The 14002-nt window shown below is 53.8% G+C and overlaps 1 protein-coding gene across 1 annotated transcript in view; it reads right to left on the bottom strand.

The window, feature by feature from the left end:
* Positions 1-2680: 2680 nt before the first annotated feature.
* The window catches only part of FAM241B (family with sequence similarity 241 member B), a 157429-nt gene continuing 146107 nt past the window's right edge, over positions 2681-14002 (bottom strand). Inside the window, exon 5 of the transcript XR_014293255.1 lies at positions 2681-2747. The gene's annotated coding sequence lies outside the window, so the exon portion shown is untranslated. The remainder of the gene's footprint in view (positions 2748-14002) is intronic.

Raw genomic sequence — 14002 nt, 5'->3', positions numbered from 1 at the left:
CAAGGATGAGAGTGATGTTTTACTGATTTTGGGGACCACGGACATTTCAGAATGCCAGAACTCCACTGTGCCTGTTTCCAGCATTCCAGGGAAGGTCATCCATCAATGTCAAGTGCTCAGTACTGTGCCTGGCACAGAGTGGGTGCCCAGTGAGGGGCAGGGGCAGTAACCGCTGTTACTCAGCACAGGTTGGCAGCCACGTGGCCTAGGCCTTAGTGTGGAGGAGGTACCTTTACCATGGGGTGCGAAGTCTCAGGTTGGGCAGAGGGGGCAGGTTCAGGGACCCAGCAGGACTCAGCCCATCCTAGGAGATGCATTTTACTCTGTAGTTCTGCTGTCTGAGACAACTCTGTGCAGCCCTCCAGTCCTCCCTTGCTGACTCTGCAAAAAACTGGGAGAGCATCTTACTCTCCTTCTGATTTTGCCTCAGTTTGGGGCCTTTATATTCTCCTGGTGTTGCTCACCTGGCTCTCAGCTCTATATTTCGGGCCAAACTGCCCTCTGGGGAATTCTCCAACACTCGGGACACCCCTCGCAGGTTCCCCTGCTCACTCTCCTCCCATCTCCTGGCCAACTCAGTCCCTGCTGGTGGCCTTTCCCACAGAGGACCAGTGTCAAGCCCTTCTTCCCCCCCAGCACCTCCAAGCATCCTTCCTCTCCACCACCTCTGAGCTGCTCAGGCTGCTCCACAGCTTCCTCCTCACCATCCAAGAGCTGGAGCACTCTTCCAGTCCTTCCTCCCTCCTGCCACATCCCTTCCTAGCTCTCAGCCTCCCAGGACCATCCGACTCAGACTCTCCCAAGCACAAAATGGAGACCTATTGGTAGGCCCCCACTTTAATGGAGGAAGGACATGAGAAACCCAGTCAGGCGAGGAAGGGAGAAGGACGAGCCTGTGTGCCCGTAAATGTGCCCCCGACACCAGGACACAGTGTTTGATAAGGATTTCAGTGCATCTTTAAGGTGCAAGAGGAATCGAGGAGAAAACCAAAAAGTAACAGTAGTGTTCACTAGGAATCAGGGAAGTACTAAGTACTAAGTACTCTCTATGAGGACCTCACTGAACCTCTGCCATATACCTGCAAGGCGGGTATTATCCTCATTTCTCAGACCAGGCCACTGGGGCAGAGAGAGGTGAAATAACTCTCTGAAGGTCACACAGCTGGTAAATGTCAGAGCTGGAATTCAAACCTATATCTTCCATGGTTCCAAGTCTCCTGCCCTTCACCAGCATTCTATACTTCAAGCAAGAACTGCAACGGACCAAGAGCTACGAGGATGACAGACACGGTGGTTTGAACGCGGCTGCCCCACAAACCTCGATGCACACGGTTGCTCTGCCCAGGCCCCGTCAACACACCCTCACCTTCATCTCATCTCATTAATCCTGGCATTCTTTCCCCAAAAGCTATCCCAGATCCCAGGGCTCAATCTCTGGGACCCCAAGGGAGGGAGGGAGCTTCCCAGGGCTTCTGGACACCCTTTTAATTAACCCAGATGACCCTCTTCTGCCTGAGGCCAGCTGAATCCCGTCGCGGTCTCACCAGCTCCCGTGGCACCTGAACTGTGACTCCCAACTGTGACTCAGCCCACTCACTCTCCAGTGAATGTGGTCCCTCCATTTCCCACGTGTTCAGCATCTGTCGGCCTCTCGTCCCTGGCTTGGGGACCCTGAGTGGGGGCTCCTAGGGCTCCTCGGCCCCTGTGTCCAGTGGAGTGTCCTGCCTCAGCGGGCATTCAGGGCCACACTCTGAGCTGGCAGCGGCCTGGAGCAGGGCAAACCCTCGGCGGTTCCTTGGGAGGGGTACCTTGCCCCACACCCTGTTTCAGCTTCCTCCCTCAGCCCCAAAGGGGTGCAACCCATTCCCATGACTCACGGCAATCGCGAAACTTGCCCAACTTGCCCATCTGTCATTCTTGTAGCTTAATAACGATGGTGGGTAACTTAGAAAACCATGACTTGTCAATATTACTAACTGCAGACAATGCAGTTAAACCTCTGTGCTTGGGACCCAGGCCACAGCTGGGACTGAATGAGCAGATGTGGTAAGGAGGGGGCCACCCAGCATAGGGGAAGAGCACTGGAACACGTCCTCGGTAGGGAGCTGCCCATACAGGGTAGGAAACGGCAAAGGCAGACTCGGAATCCACACTGGACTGGTCAGCTTGATCACACCACATCACCCAGCAACCTTAAGCTTGTTTGTGTGTGTGTGTGGCCTAGATACCAGACAGTGAACACACAGGCCCCTAAGCCACCTAGCTGGGGCAGGCAAGGTTTTGCAATTACAGGGTAATTCATTCATTTGGGTAACAAGCGCTTCTGAACCCACTACGTGCCAGGAGCAAGAGGCACAGTGGGGGGCCTCTCTTCTCTTCAACTCCACAAAACACCTCACAAATTGCCACACCCATTATCTTGCCTGATTTCACAGCCTGGTGTGCACAGTACCTGGCCCATAGAAGAGGTGATGAATAAATGAAAGCTTGAATAAGCAAATGAATGATGGATGGGGGATGGGGCCCATCAACTGGTACATGGAGGGTGAACATCAACGACACCGTCATTTCCATCTTCCAAATGAAAAGTGACGCTCTGAACAGGGTGTGGCACGGCCACTGAGAGGGCCTCTGGTGTGTGTCCCCGTCCTTGTCACCCCTTCGCAGGGTTCCTTACCTGGCGGGCAGTGACACCCTGGAGACGTCTTCGGGGTCTCCCGGCGCCTCCGTGAGTGGAGCTTCCATTTCTGCACAAGGAGACAGAGAAGAACAGTCACTGGGAGTTGTAAACGCCAAGTTCTGGAAAGCGGCTGGGGGCTGGGGGGTGGGAGGGAGAGGGGGCGGGGGAGAGGGGCTGCCTGGGGGCTGGCAGGGGGACTGGTCCTGGATCAAAGACTGGCCACCAGGCATCTGGATAATAAGAAGCAGATGGAGAGGTCCCATCTTGGTAACCTCGGGGTCTGATGTCTTCGGAGAGCTCTGAAGGAAATTAACTCAAGCACGGAACCCTATAAAGCAGTGTGGCCTTCCTGCAGCTCACAGGCACAGCGACCTGCTCTTCTTGGCTCTCTGCTAATTGTTTCCTGTCTAGCTCTGGGCACCTATGGATTCCGGGGGCAGGGACAGTGACCTCTTTTCTTCCGGTGTTGCTCACAGAGCCAGGTACAGGCAGGCCCTCTGTCCCTCCATCAGAACCCTTTCTCACCAGCTTGCCTATCCTTGGGCCAATCTGGAAGGCCCCAAAGATGCGGCAACGAGAAGACTGAGACGCCTGCCCTCAAGGAGCTGCCACTTCCGTGGAGATGAACCGATGACAGGTACACACCTGCCAGCCCTGACACCTGGAAAGGGCAGGGCGCTGGGCGCTGAGCGCCTCGGTCCTCACCACCACCGAGGGAGGGGATTGTGGGGGGTGGGGGGGAAGACAGAGGTTAACAGGTGTGCCTCTGGGGTCAGACCGCCTGGGATCCTAGCAGTTCTTGGCCCCTGAGCTGATAACAGTCCTGACCTTACTGGTTACTGAGAGGATCAAAGAAGTTGGTGCATAGAAAGAAAGGTGCCCAGGAGGCATCAATAAATGTTAGCTATTATTACACTCATTTTATAGGTCAGGGACCTGGGCACAGAGAAGAGACTAACCTGGCCGAGGTCACAGGGGAGGAAGGCTGAGATTTGGACCCCCTCTCTCTGAAGCTAGTGCTGCAGTTAGAAGCTGGTAGTCCCAGAGCCAAATTGGCCTTTAGATGTTTTTGGTTTTTTTTTTTTTTGCGGTATGCGGGCCTCTCACTGTTGGGGCCTCTCCTGTTGCGGAGCACAGGCTCCGGACGCGCAGGCTCAGCGGCCATGGCTCACGGGCCCAGCCGCTCCGCGGCATGTGGGATCTTCCCGGACCGGGGCACAAACCTGTGTCCCCTGCATCGGCAGGCGGACTCTCAACCACTGCGCCACCAGGGAAACCCTGGACGTATTTTTATTTGGTTCCCCCAGTGATTTTTTTTTCATTGAATTTGTCCCCAGTGTTTTGAAGAGGCTGATTTCACATGAAAGTCTGTGTTTCTAACTTCTCTTGAAAAACTGGAAGATCTGGGCCCATGGGGCCTGTACTGTGTGGCTGGCTGTGACTGGCTGTCCTGTGCACTGTGGTCCCCACCCTGACCTGTGGACCGGTTAGAAGGCCGGCTGGCTCCCCGCAAGCATTTCCCCAGCACATGGCTTCTCACTACTGTGTAGTTCTGCCACTCAGGGTGAGAGGTAAAGGAAGTCACGTGGAAGGTGTCATAGGACTTGGTGTCACCTCTGGTTTGGTGGTGGAGAGGGAAGGTCAGGAAAGCTTCCTGAGGATTCACATCAAACTAATGTCTGCGGAGCGCCCACCGTGTACTGGCGCTAAGCTGGGTGCCTTTACAGGGAATCACATCTATTTTTCATAATCAAACTCTAAGGTAGGTTAAATAGTGACCTCATTTCTTGCTGAAGGAAAGTGAGGCTCAGAGAGGCTGAGTGACTTGCCCAAGGTCACACAATCAGTATGTGGTGGATGTGGGATGAGAACTCAGGTCTTTTGATATAAAGTCTACTCCATCCTGCTGGAGAAGGGTGTGTACAAACTCTCCTGGAAGAGGGAGCTCAGCCATTGTGTGTGTGTGCCTGTGTGTGCGTGTGTGTGCGTGTGTGTGTGTGTTGGGGGAGGGGCAGATCGACAGTGTTGAGGGGAGGGCAGAAGGGGGCTGGAGGTCAAAACACACAGGAGGAGGAGAAAGCGAGGAATGTCCCAAAGGGGAGACCCTCACTCAGAAAGGGAAGCTGGCACACAAATACTAGGTGGATGACTATTGAGGTGGGCACAGAGTGGCCACCGGGCAAACCAAGGACATCCCAGGACAAGGTCTGGTGGAAGGCCCTGTGATGCCCAGCTCTGAGCCTAGCTCACTAGTATCACTTTCCAAGGAAGGGACTGTACATACCTGCTTCCACATCCCTTCCCACCAACAACCTGTGGGCTCTTCAAGGGGCTTATTTGCCAGTGGAGGAGACAGACAATGAATAGAGAAACAAATGAATATATAACCCAGGCAGCAATAAGCACTATAGAGAAAAATAAAGCAGGGTAAGGGAATGGAGAGTGACGGAAGGTGGTATTTTAAACTCGGGGGTCAGGGAAGTTCTCTCCGTGCAGGGGACGTTTGAGCAGAGAGCTGGCAGAGGTAAGGAAATGAGTCGTAGAGAGATGTGAAGGAAGCGTGTTCCAGGCAGAAGGAACAGCAGAAGTGAAGGTTCAGTGATGGGACTGTGTGCCAAGTGTTTGAGGAGGAGGATAGGGGACAGTGTGGCAGGAAGGACTTGGGTGAGGAAGGAAGGATGGGAACGTGGTGGGAGGGCAGATCTTTTGGGCGCTGGCAGAGACTTTGAATTTAGCAGCACACAGACTCCTGACATGTCCATGGCTTATTGACAGCCATAAAAATCTAGAGCTAGTACGGATGCTGCGGTGAGCCATCCGGGTCTCCCAGTCAGGAGAGGGTCAGGACTCACCCTTAGCGCCAGGTTATGTTGGCTGCTGATGGCTGAGCTCCTCTAGGAACCACTCTCACCTTAAGCAGTTGCCTTGACCAGGGTCATGTCCACTCCCCCGACAACCGCATCCAATTACTCATAGATACCGTCTGGTCCCTAGGCCTCAATTCAGGATGAGCTGCAGAGCCCCACGGGACCAGCTGAGGCCTCTGTCGTGACCGCATCACGGCTCAACCCTCTACCCACCCTGCCTCCCTCACTCTCTCCAATGTTGATCCGATAAGTCTCTTGCTCACAAACCTCCGCTTCAGGCAAACCTGGAGTGACTTTCACATTCCCTGAGCCTTCACTTGACCCTCACCGTCACCCTGTGCAATAGGCAGGCCACAAATCAGCCCCATTTTACAATAAAGGAAACTGAGACTCAGAGAGCGAAGGGGAATTGCCTTGAACAGGTAAGCCACAGAGAGCTTAAATTCCAGGTCTTCCACCTTCAAGTTCAGTATTTTTGTTCAATTCATCTCATATACATGGAGCTCCTACTAATTGAGAGACTGCAAAATGGAGAACAAGACACCATCCCCATCGGCAAAGGGGCTTGCGCCTCACGTGGGAGAAGCACATTGAGAAGTGTCCAGCTGACTGCAGACTTTGAATGCTGAGTGGGTGATGGGGGCCTATGTGCCCAGGTAAGGGTCCAGACCGAAGGAGCCAACCAAGGGTTTGAAGCAGAGGAGGCACGTGGTCAAATCGGGCTGGTATAAGGGCCCTCCAGCAGCATGCTGAGAATAGACGAGGACAGGGAGAAGGTTGGAGGCTGAGGCTCCTCTCTGAAGGCTGTCAGTCCCCCATCCAACCAAGAGATGCTGGTGGTCCAGGCTACGGCCTGGCAGCATGACGGAGAGCGGCGGGCGATGGGAAGGGGTATGCAGGAGGAAGAATGGACAGAGCATGGGGTGGACTTGGTGAGGGGGTAGGCTCCGGGCTCTGCCGTGGGTGGCTGAGATGCCCCCGTGGAGAAAGGACAGGGGCGAGGCCAGGCTTGTGGAAGGTAATGACTTTGGTTGAGGACAAGCTGAGTTAGTGCAAGGGTCCAGGTGGGAGGGGCACATGTGGCTCCAGCACTCAGGAGAGAGGCCTGGGTGAGAAAGGCAGATCCGGGAATCAGGAGCATCCATCAGGAGGGGCAGGAGACAAAGCCACCAGGGACACAAAGGTGTGAAACTGGCTACGTTCAGGCTGTGGGTGTGTTCTCTTGGCCCGCCCAGTGGTTATCTTTGGAAAGCATTCAATCGGAACATCATCATCGCAGCCCTTTGAGAGTCTGGGCCTCAGCCCCACCCACTGACCCTCGTCTGCAGCTCATTCCTTCTAATACTCAACCCCAGGGATCCTTCCAGCCCCCGGTCCTTCAATTCATGGGTCCTTTCACCTTTCCACTGTTCCTCGCCTGCCATGCTTCACTTCCCTCCTTCTCAGCTCTAATTCTGTGGTCAGTGACTATAATCACTCCCCAGGCTCCACCCTTGGCTGCCTTGATGCCCTTCCCCTTCAGCACATGCTCTCGGCCACGCCACAAACCTGGCAGATGCAATGTTTCCACCTACCCCACTCCAGCACCCAAGCAGCAGATGAAGCTGGGGAAAGCGCCCAGCCTTGCTGACCCGCCTCACTTCATTCATGATCATTATCTCAGAGGAAAGCCCAGCAAGCATACCTCAGTTCCCCCATCTCACTGTCCTAGTAGTTCTCACACCTTCTCTCTCGCCAACCCCAATGTCACTGTCACCTGATGACCTTGCGAAGAAAACAGAAGCAACAGAAGAGCCCTTCCAGAGGCTCCCGCCCCGAGGCACACCCGCCCATCTGCATCTGTGCTCCCAGGTTAGGCCAACCCTCCACCAGCACGCAGGCAAGTCCCCCTCCAGCCCTTATCCTGGGTCACTTACACCAGGGGTCAGCAAAGGTTTTCTGTGAAGGGCCAGCTAGTAAATATTTTAGGCTGTGTGAGCCATATGATCTCTGTCACCACCATTCAGCTCTACTGTCGTAGGCGAAAAGCAGAATAAGCACGGCTGTGTTCCCATAAAAAAACGTACTTACAAAAATAGCCTTCCAGTGGGATTTAGTGGTCGCTTGCCTACCCCTGATGCAACCTTTATGCAAACATGCTGCTCTTCCTCCCACCATAAAAAAATAAATGAAAAATCCTCATGGACCCTGTTTAGCTGTTTTCCTAGAAAAACTCCCTGAAGGAGGGTGTCTCGCCTGCTCTCCCCTGGACCACTCCCACCAGGCTCTTACCCTCCCTCCACCTGGCTCGCTCTCCATGAGGCCCCCACCCCCACCCTGGTCCCCAGCGCCCTTCTGCAATATACTTGCTAGCCTTCCTCCTTGTTTTATTTTCTCCTTCAGATTCTGTTGTTGTTGTTGGCTTATTTATCTTGCTTATTGTCTCCATCCCTAGAAAGCAAGTTCCACAAGGACATGAATATTTTGATCTGTTTCATTCATTGCTATATCCTCAGCGCCTACAACATGGCCTGGCACATGGTAGGTGCACAATAAATATTTGTTGCTTAGGAGATGTCATGTAGGTCTAGATTTCTGATCTCTCTTTTTTTTTTTTTTTTTCTTTTTGCGGTATGCGGGCCTCTCACTGTTGTGGCCTCCCCCGTTGCGGAGCACAGGCTCCGGATGCGCAGGCCCAGCGGCCATGGCTCACGGGCCCAGCCGCTCCGCGGCATATGGGATCCTCCCAGACCGGGGCACGAACCCGTATCCCCTGCATCGGCAGGCGGACTCTCAACCACTTGCGCCACCAGGGAGGCCCTGATCTCTCTTGTAAATGGGAAGATCCGGCGACACTGGGCTGTGGTAACAATCGGGTGGTGCTGAGTGATGGCTGCCCCTTTTAGGTGGGCATGTGCTGTCCAGCTACCCAGAGTACCACCCCACCCCCGGCCAGTCTCACCGACTTAGGTCACCAGCCTGGCCCCCTTAGGCATCAGAGTTTGGGACCCTTGGTTTGAAATCCCCAGGCTGAGGCTCAGGGCCAGGTGTAAAACTTTCTGAGGCCCTGGGGTGGACCTTCAGCGGCCCTGGACAGAAAAGCCTTCCTGCTTCACCCCTGCTGCAAGCCAGGGCCTCCTGGAATGCCCCACACGGCCAGAGCTGAAATACCACCAGCCTGATCATTACAGCTATTAAAATGCCTGTATCAGTATCAAAGGGAAAATGCCAAGTGGCCACTTACTCTCCCCAGAGAATGCAGCTCCAGCCTGGCCTGGGGTTGAGGGCCCACTCCCTCCCCACACTCAGCCACAGGCCTCTTAAAGGGCTCAGGCTCAACCTGGGCCCCTGTAGTATGTGGGTGGGTCCAAGTTGTGGTGTGAGGAGGGAGCCCATAGCAGAGGCCAGGTGAGCTCCTCACTCCACAGCCATGACCTTGAGCCTGGCACCTGCCCTCTCGGAGAATCTGCAAAATGGGGGTATTACCCACCTGCCAACCTCTTAAGTGTTGCCATGGAAAGTGCCTTGGAAACCATGAAGCACTTACCAGGTGGAATTATTAGATAGGAGTTAATATTAAAAATAATATTCAGTAGCTACACAGATAGAGCAGTATATACCAGGCACGGTTCTAAGTGCTTTAGCATTTAATAGTTAATTTTTGATATTAGTGTATGACTCCTATTAGAACCCACCTGCCCTTGGAGGCTGTGATGGGACTCTCTTTTGGATTAGCACAGCTGGCCCCCAAATCCCGATGAAGCATCACTCCATGGGGAGCTCGGCAGTATGGATATGTGCTTGAGCTATCTTTGGGAGTGCCAGGACCTTGGGGTCTAGTCTCAGCATTCCCACTAACTGTGTATTAAGAGAGAGATGTAACCTCTCTGGGCCTTGGTTTCCTCATCCACAAAATAGGAATACTATTAGTTATCCACTGGACCATACTGGACAGCTGGAGGGATAAAATGAGATGAGACCAGAAAACAAAAAGAGGGGTCCAGATGTGAAGAAGGGTGAGCACCTGCTGTGCCAGCCTGTTTTTCTGAGCGGCCAGATGAAGGCCACTTCTCTCTTGAGCTGGTGCCAGGCCTGCCTCCTTCCACCTGCCACAGTGAGGCTGGCCTGGCCTCATGCACTGCTGCTGACATGTGGTCACGCCCCTCCCCCTCCTGGGAAACTCAGACCCCCTCTTCCCACAAAGGAGAGGGTGATGGAGGAGCCCTGTCTGCAGCCCTGCCTTTTGACCACAAGAACTAGAAGTTGAAGGAAGGAGTTGCCCATTGAAATGACCATGCTGGGCAAAGCTCTGGCCCCTGTGCCAGCATCTGATCACAATGCTGGCACAGAGTGGGTGCTCCATCCCAGCTGCTGGAGCTTTCTCATTACCCTGTGCCATAGCTGCTATTGGGCTGGTGCCCCATTGGAGACTGAGCTGGCCCTTTGAGGGCAGGGCCTGGTCTGGTGTCTCTGAGCCACACTTGAACCAAATTACTTACTTTTAGGCCTGTCCCCCGCTAGGATCTATCCCTGTGGTCCCAGGTGGGCTTTGGCCTGGGCTTGGGAAGAATTCAGATCAATGGAGATGAGGGTGGGGGAGGGCAATCCAGGGAGAAAAGCAAAGGCACGGAGGCAGGGCCAGGGCTGCACAGTGCTGGCTCTGTGGGCCAAATCCCAGGGACTGCAGGAGAGGGACAGATGGGTTTTGTTAAGGGGACAGGCCTGCGTGTGGCTGCATGCCCCGGAGTGCAGGCAGCCGAGTGAAATCGAAGCGGAGGAAATGGAGACACTCAATCCACCCCCACCAAAACTGGACTTGCCCCGTCTGCTCTGGGAGCCTGTGTGCTGGGGGCCGGACGGGGTGCCATGGGGGGCCTGAGGAACTGTCTTCTCCCTCCCTCCCCCGTTCTCTTTGTGCAACGGACTTGGCGTCTGATCATAGACTCCCAGGGCCATGAAGCAGGGGCTGGAGGATCCTCCAGATGCCACGAGCTGCCTCTGCCACCCTGCTTCACCAGAACCACGGAGAGATATTGCTCCAGGCTCTACAGATCAGAAAATCGGGGAAGGAGGCGCCTGTCCCTGTGTGAATTTTCCAGCCTTCATATGAGAAAGTTCTTCCAGCTAAACTAAGTCTCTGCTGCTGCCAGGGAGAAAGGAGCTGGGCCCTGGACTGTGCAGATGTGGGTGGGAGCCGGGTTAGCATGGGGCCTAGGACCTCCGGTTTCAGGGCCTTGGAGGTCATCCATGGACCCAGGGCAGGGTGAAGCAGGGTCCCCCCCAGTGGAGTGGGGAGGGGCTGGGGGCAAGATTGCTCGGACGGAAATCAGAGACTCTCCCCCACTTCCTTCCCTTCCACAAATGGGTATCAAGCATCTATGTCAGCAGAGCCACGCAAAGTGCCGGGGACCCACATGTGAGCGGAGCAGACGTGGAGGCTGTCCTCATGGAGCTTACTCTCTAGGGAGGGTCACATAAGAGTCTCCAAACCACACACATCCATGTGAGGCAGCCACTGTCATCAGAGCTCTGGCCAGTGAGGGCCAGGTGCTGAGAGCCAGTCCTGGGGTACCGACTAGGTTGGTTCTTCGTGGGGAAGTGACAGCTGATCTGACATCTGAGGCTGAGCATCAACTGACCAGGGGAGGGGCCCAGGTACAGGGGAAACAGGCTAAGACCTGGTGTAATACTGTGCTTCTTGTGAACCAGGCAGGAGTCTTGCACATATTTACTCACTCAGCACTCACAGCAGCCCATTCATGAACGCGGAAACGGAGACAGAGGCAGGTGAATTAACTTGCACACAGCCAAGAAGGGCAGAGGCAGGATCTGAGCCTGGCTCTGAGCCCATGACCCTCTCTGTATGCCTGTGCCTGTGCGAATGGGGGTGAGGGGAGACGGGCTCTTTTCGGGAGATTGCAACATCTATTACTGGAGAGACAGGCACTGCTCAAAGCACGTGTTTTAACTTTTTTTAATCCTAAAAACAACACTCATAAGATGGAGATACTCTTATCATCATCACCCCATTTGATAGAGATACAGCCCAAAGCACAAAGGGGTTAAACAACTTGCCCAGTGTCACACAGCCAGTAATTAGCAGAGCTGGACTTGAACCCGGAAATCTGGCTCCGCAGTCTGTGCTCTTAGCCATGACCGTGTACAGTCATTTGGCTAGACTTCAAAAGTGAGCAGAGGACAACATCATTACTCATTAGAGAAAAGCAAATCAAAACTACAATGAGGTATCATCTCACACCGGTCAGAATGGTCATCATCAAAAAATCTAGAAACAATAAATGCTGGAGAGGGTGTGGAGAAAAGGGAACCCTCTTGCACTGTTGGTGGGAATGTGAATTGGTACAGCCACTATGGAGAACAGTATGGAGGTCCCTTAAAAAACTACAAATAGAACTACCATACGACCCAGCAATCCCACTACTGGGCATATACCCTGAGGAAACCATAATTCAAAAAGAGTCATGTACCACAATGTTCACTGCAGCTCTATTTACAATAGTCAGGACATGGAAGCAACCTAAGTGTCCATCGACAGATGAATGGATAAAGAAGATGTGGCACATATATACAATGGAATATTACTCAGCCATAAAAAGGAATAAAATTGAGTTATTTGTAATGAGGTGGATGGATCTAGAGTCTGTCATACAGAGTGAAGTAAGTCAGAAAGAGAAAGACAAATACAGTATGCGAACACATATATATGGTAAGAAAAAAAATGTCATGAAGAACCTAGGGGTAAGACAGGAATAAAGACACAGACCTACTAGAGAATGGACTTGAGGATATGGGGAGGGGGAAGGGTAAGCTGTGACAAAGCGAGAGAGAGGCATGGACATATATACACTACCAAACGTAAAATAAATAGCTAGTGGGAAGCAGCCACATAGCACAGGGAGATCAGCTCGGTGCTTTGTGACCACCTAGAGGGGTGGGATAGGGAGCGTGGGAGGGAGGGAGACGCAAGAGGGAAGAGATATGGGAACATATGTATATGTATAACTGATTCACTTTGTTATAAGGCAGAAACTAACACACCATTGTAAAGCAATTATACTCCAATAAAGATGTAAAAAAAAAAAAAAGTGAGCAGAGGAGAGCCATGAGGCTAGAGAGGGTGGCAAGGGTCCCGACCTGCAGGCCTCATGGACCATATTAAGAAGCAATAGGAAGTCTCTGTAATCAGGGAAATGTGGTGATCGTGTTTAGTTTTTGAAAGATTACCCTGGCTGCCATGTGGATGATGAAGAGGGCAGGGCAGGGTGAATGGGGGCAAATGAGTTAGGAGGATCCTGCCGTGGCCTGGGGGAGCCAAGGGTAGCTCAGGTAGGGAGGCGCAGGCAGTGAGACAAAGAAGAAGACAGGTTTGTGGGAGGCCGAGAAGGTGCAGTCGGTAGGGCATGGAATCGGTGCAGTTGGACGCCAGCGCTGGGCATGCAGAGGTTCTGGGGAGGGCCGGACTTCCTACTCAGCTTAGAGACGCTGAACGTGAGGTGCTGCCGAGACATGCTGGAGGAGCGGGATGACAGGTGTAGAATGGGTCTGGAGCTCTGACGAGATGAAAACCACACACAACATTGCAGCCAGAGCTGTCTAATCACGGAATAGCCATGATCTCCCCGTCACTGAGGGAGTGTAAGCCTGAGAATCAGGGGTGTTGTCGGGGATTCCTTTGACCACATAACTCCTTTCTTTCTAACATTCTGAGTTCGTGGAGTGGGGAGACGCTAGAGGAGGCGGGACCACCCTCCCCTCCCATGTCACCGAGTCTCCCCCTACCCCTGGGAAACCTCAGTGCCAGCTCACAGGGAAGTCACTAAGGCTGTTCCTGGAAAAGCCCCAGCTCATGCCCTTTTCTGCATCCCTGTCCCCAGAGGTCACCCTTCCTGTCCTGCCTTACAGGCCACCTTGTCAGAGCATGACCTGATGTAGAAAACCTCCAAGTGATGGCTTAAGAGGCACCTTCACAGGGCATCTGCAGCATAAGAGGTGACTGCAGGTGTAAAGTCCCTTGGATGGCAGAATCCCAGGCCCTGTGACAGCCTTTGGGGGGAAGATGTGTCCTCTGGGGGCAGCAGGCCCTCCCCTGCTGAACTTAAAGAACAGGTAGGGGACTCCTCTGGCGGCCCAGTGGTTAAGACTCTGTGCTCCCCTTGCAAGGGGCACAGGTTCCACCCCTGGTTGGGGAACTGGGATCCTGCATGCCACGTGAAAAGAACAGGTAGGAATGAGCCTCCTGACGGGGGGCGGGCGTGGGGGCAGGTAGACCGGGAGAGCTGCCCACAGCAGGAAATGCCCGAGCCAAGGAAAGACGGAGACTTTGCTTTGGACTGCAGGCATGGAGGAGGCCTGGGAGGCTGGGGACGGGTGAGAGGAGAGGAAAGGGGGCTGAGGAGGCCCAGCCCGTGTGGACTCCAGCCATGTGGGATTTCGGGAAAACCCACAATAGCCTCCA

The sequence above is a fragment of the Mesoplodon mirus genome (genome assembly GCF_964341445.2).
Source record: "Mesoplodon mirus genome assembly, chromosome: 2".
Taxonomy (NCBI): Eukaryota; Metazoa; Chordata; class Mammalia; order Artiodactyla; family Ziphiidae; genus Mesoplodon; species Mesoplodon mirus.
The sequence above is the reverse complement of the archived record's forward strand: the minus strand, read 5'-3'. Positions and strand labels throughout refer to the sequence as shown.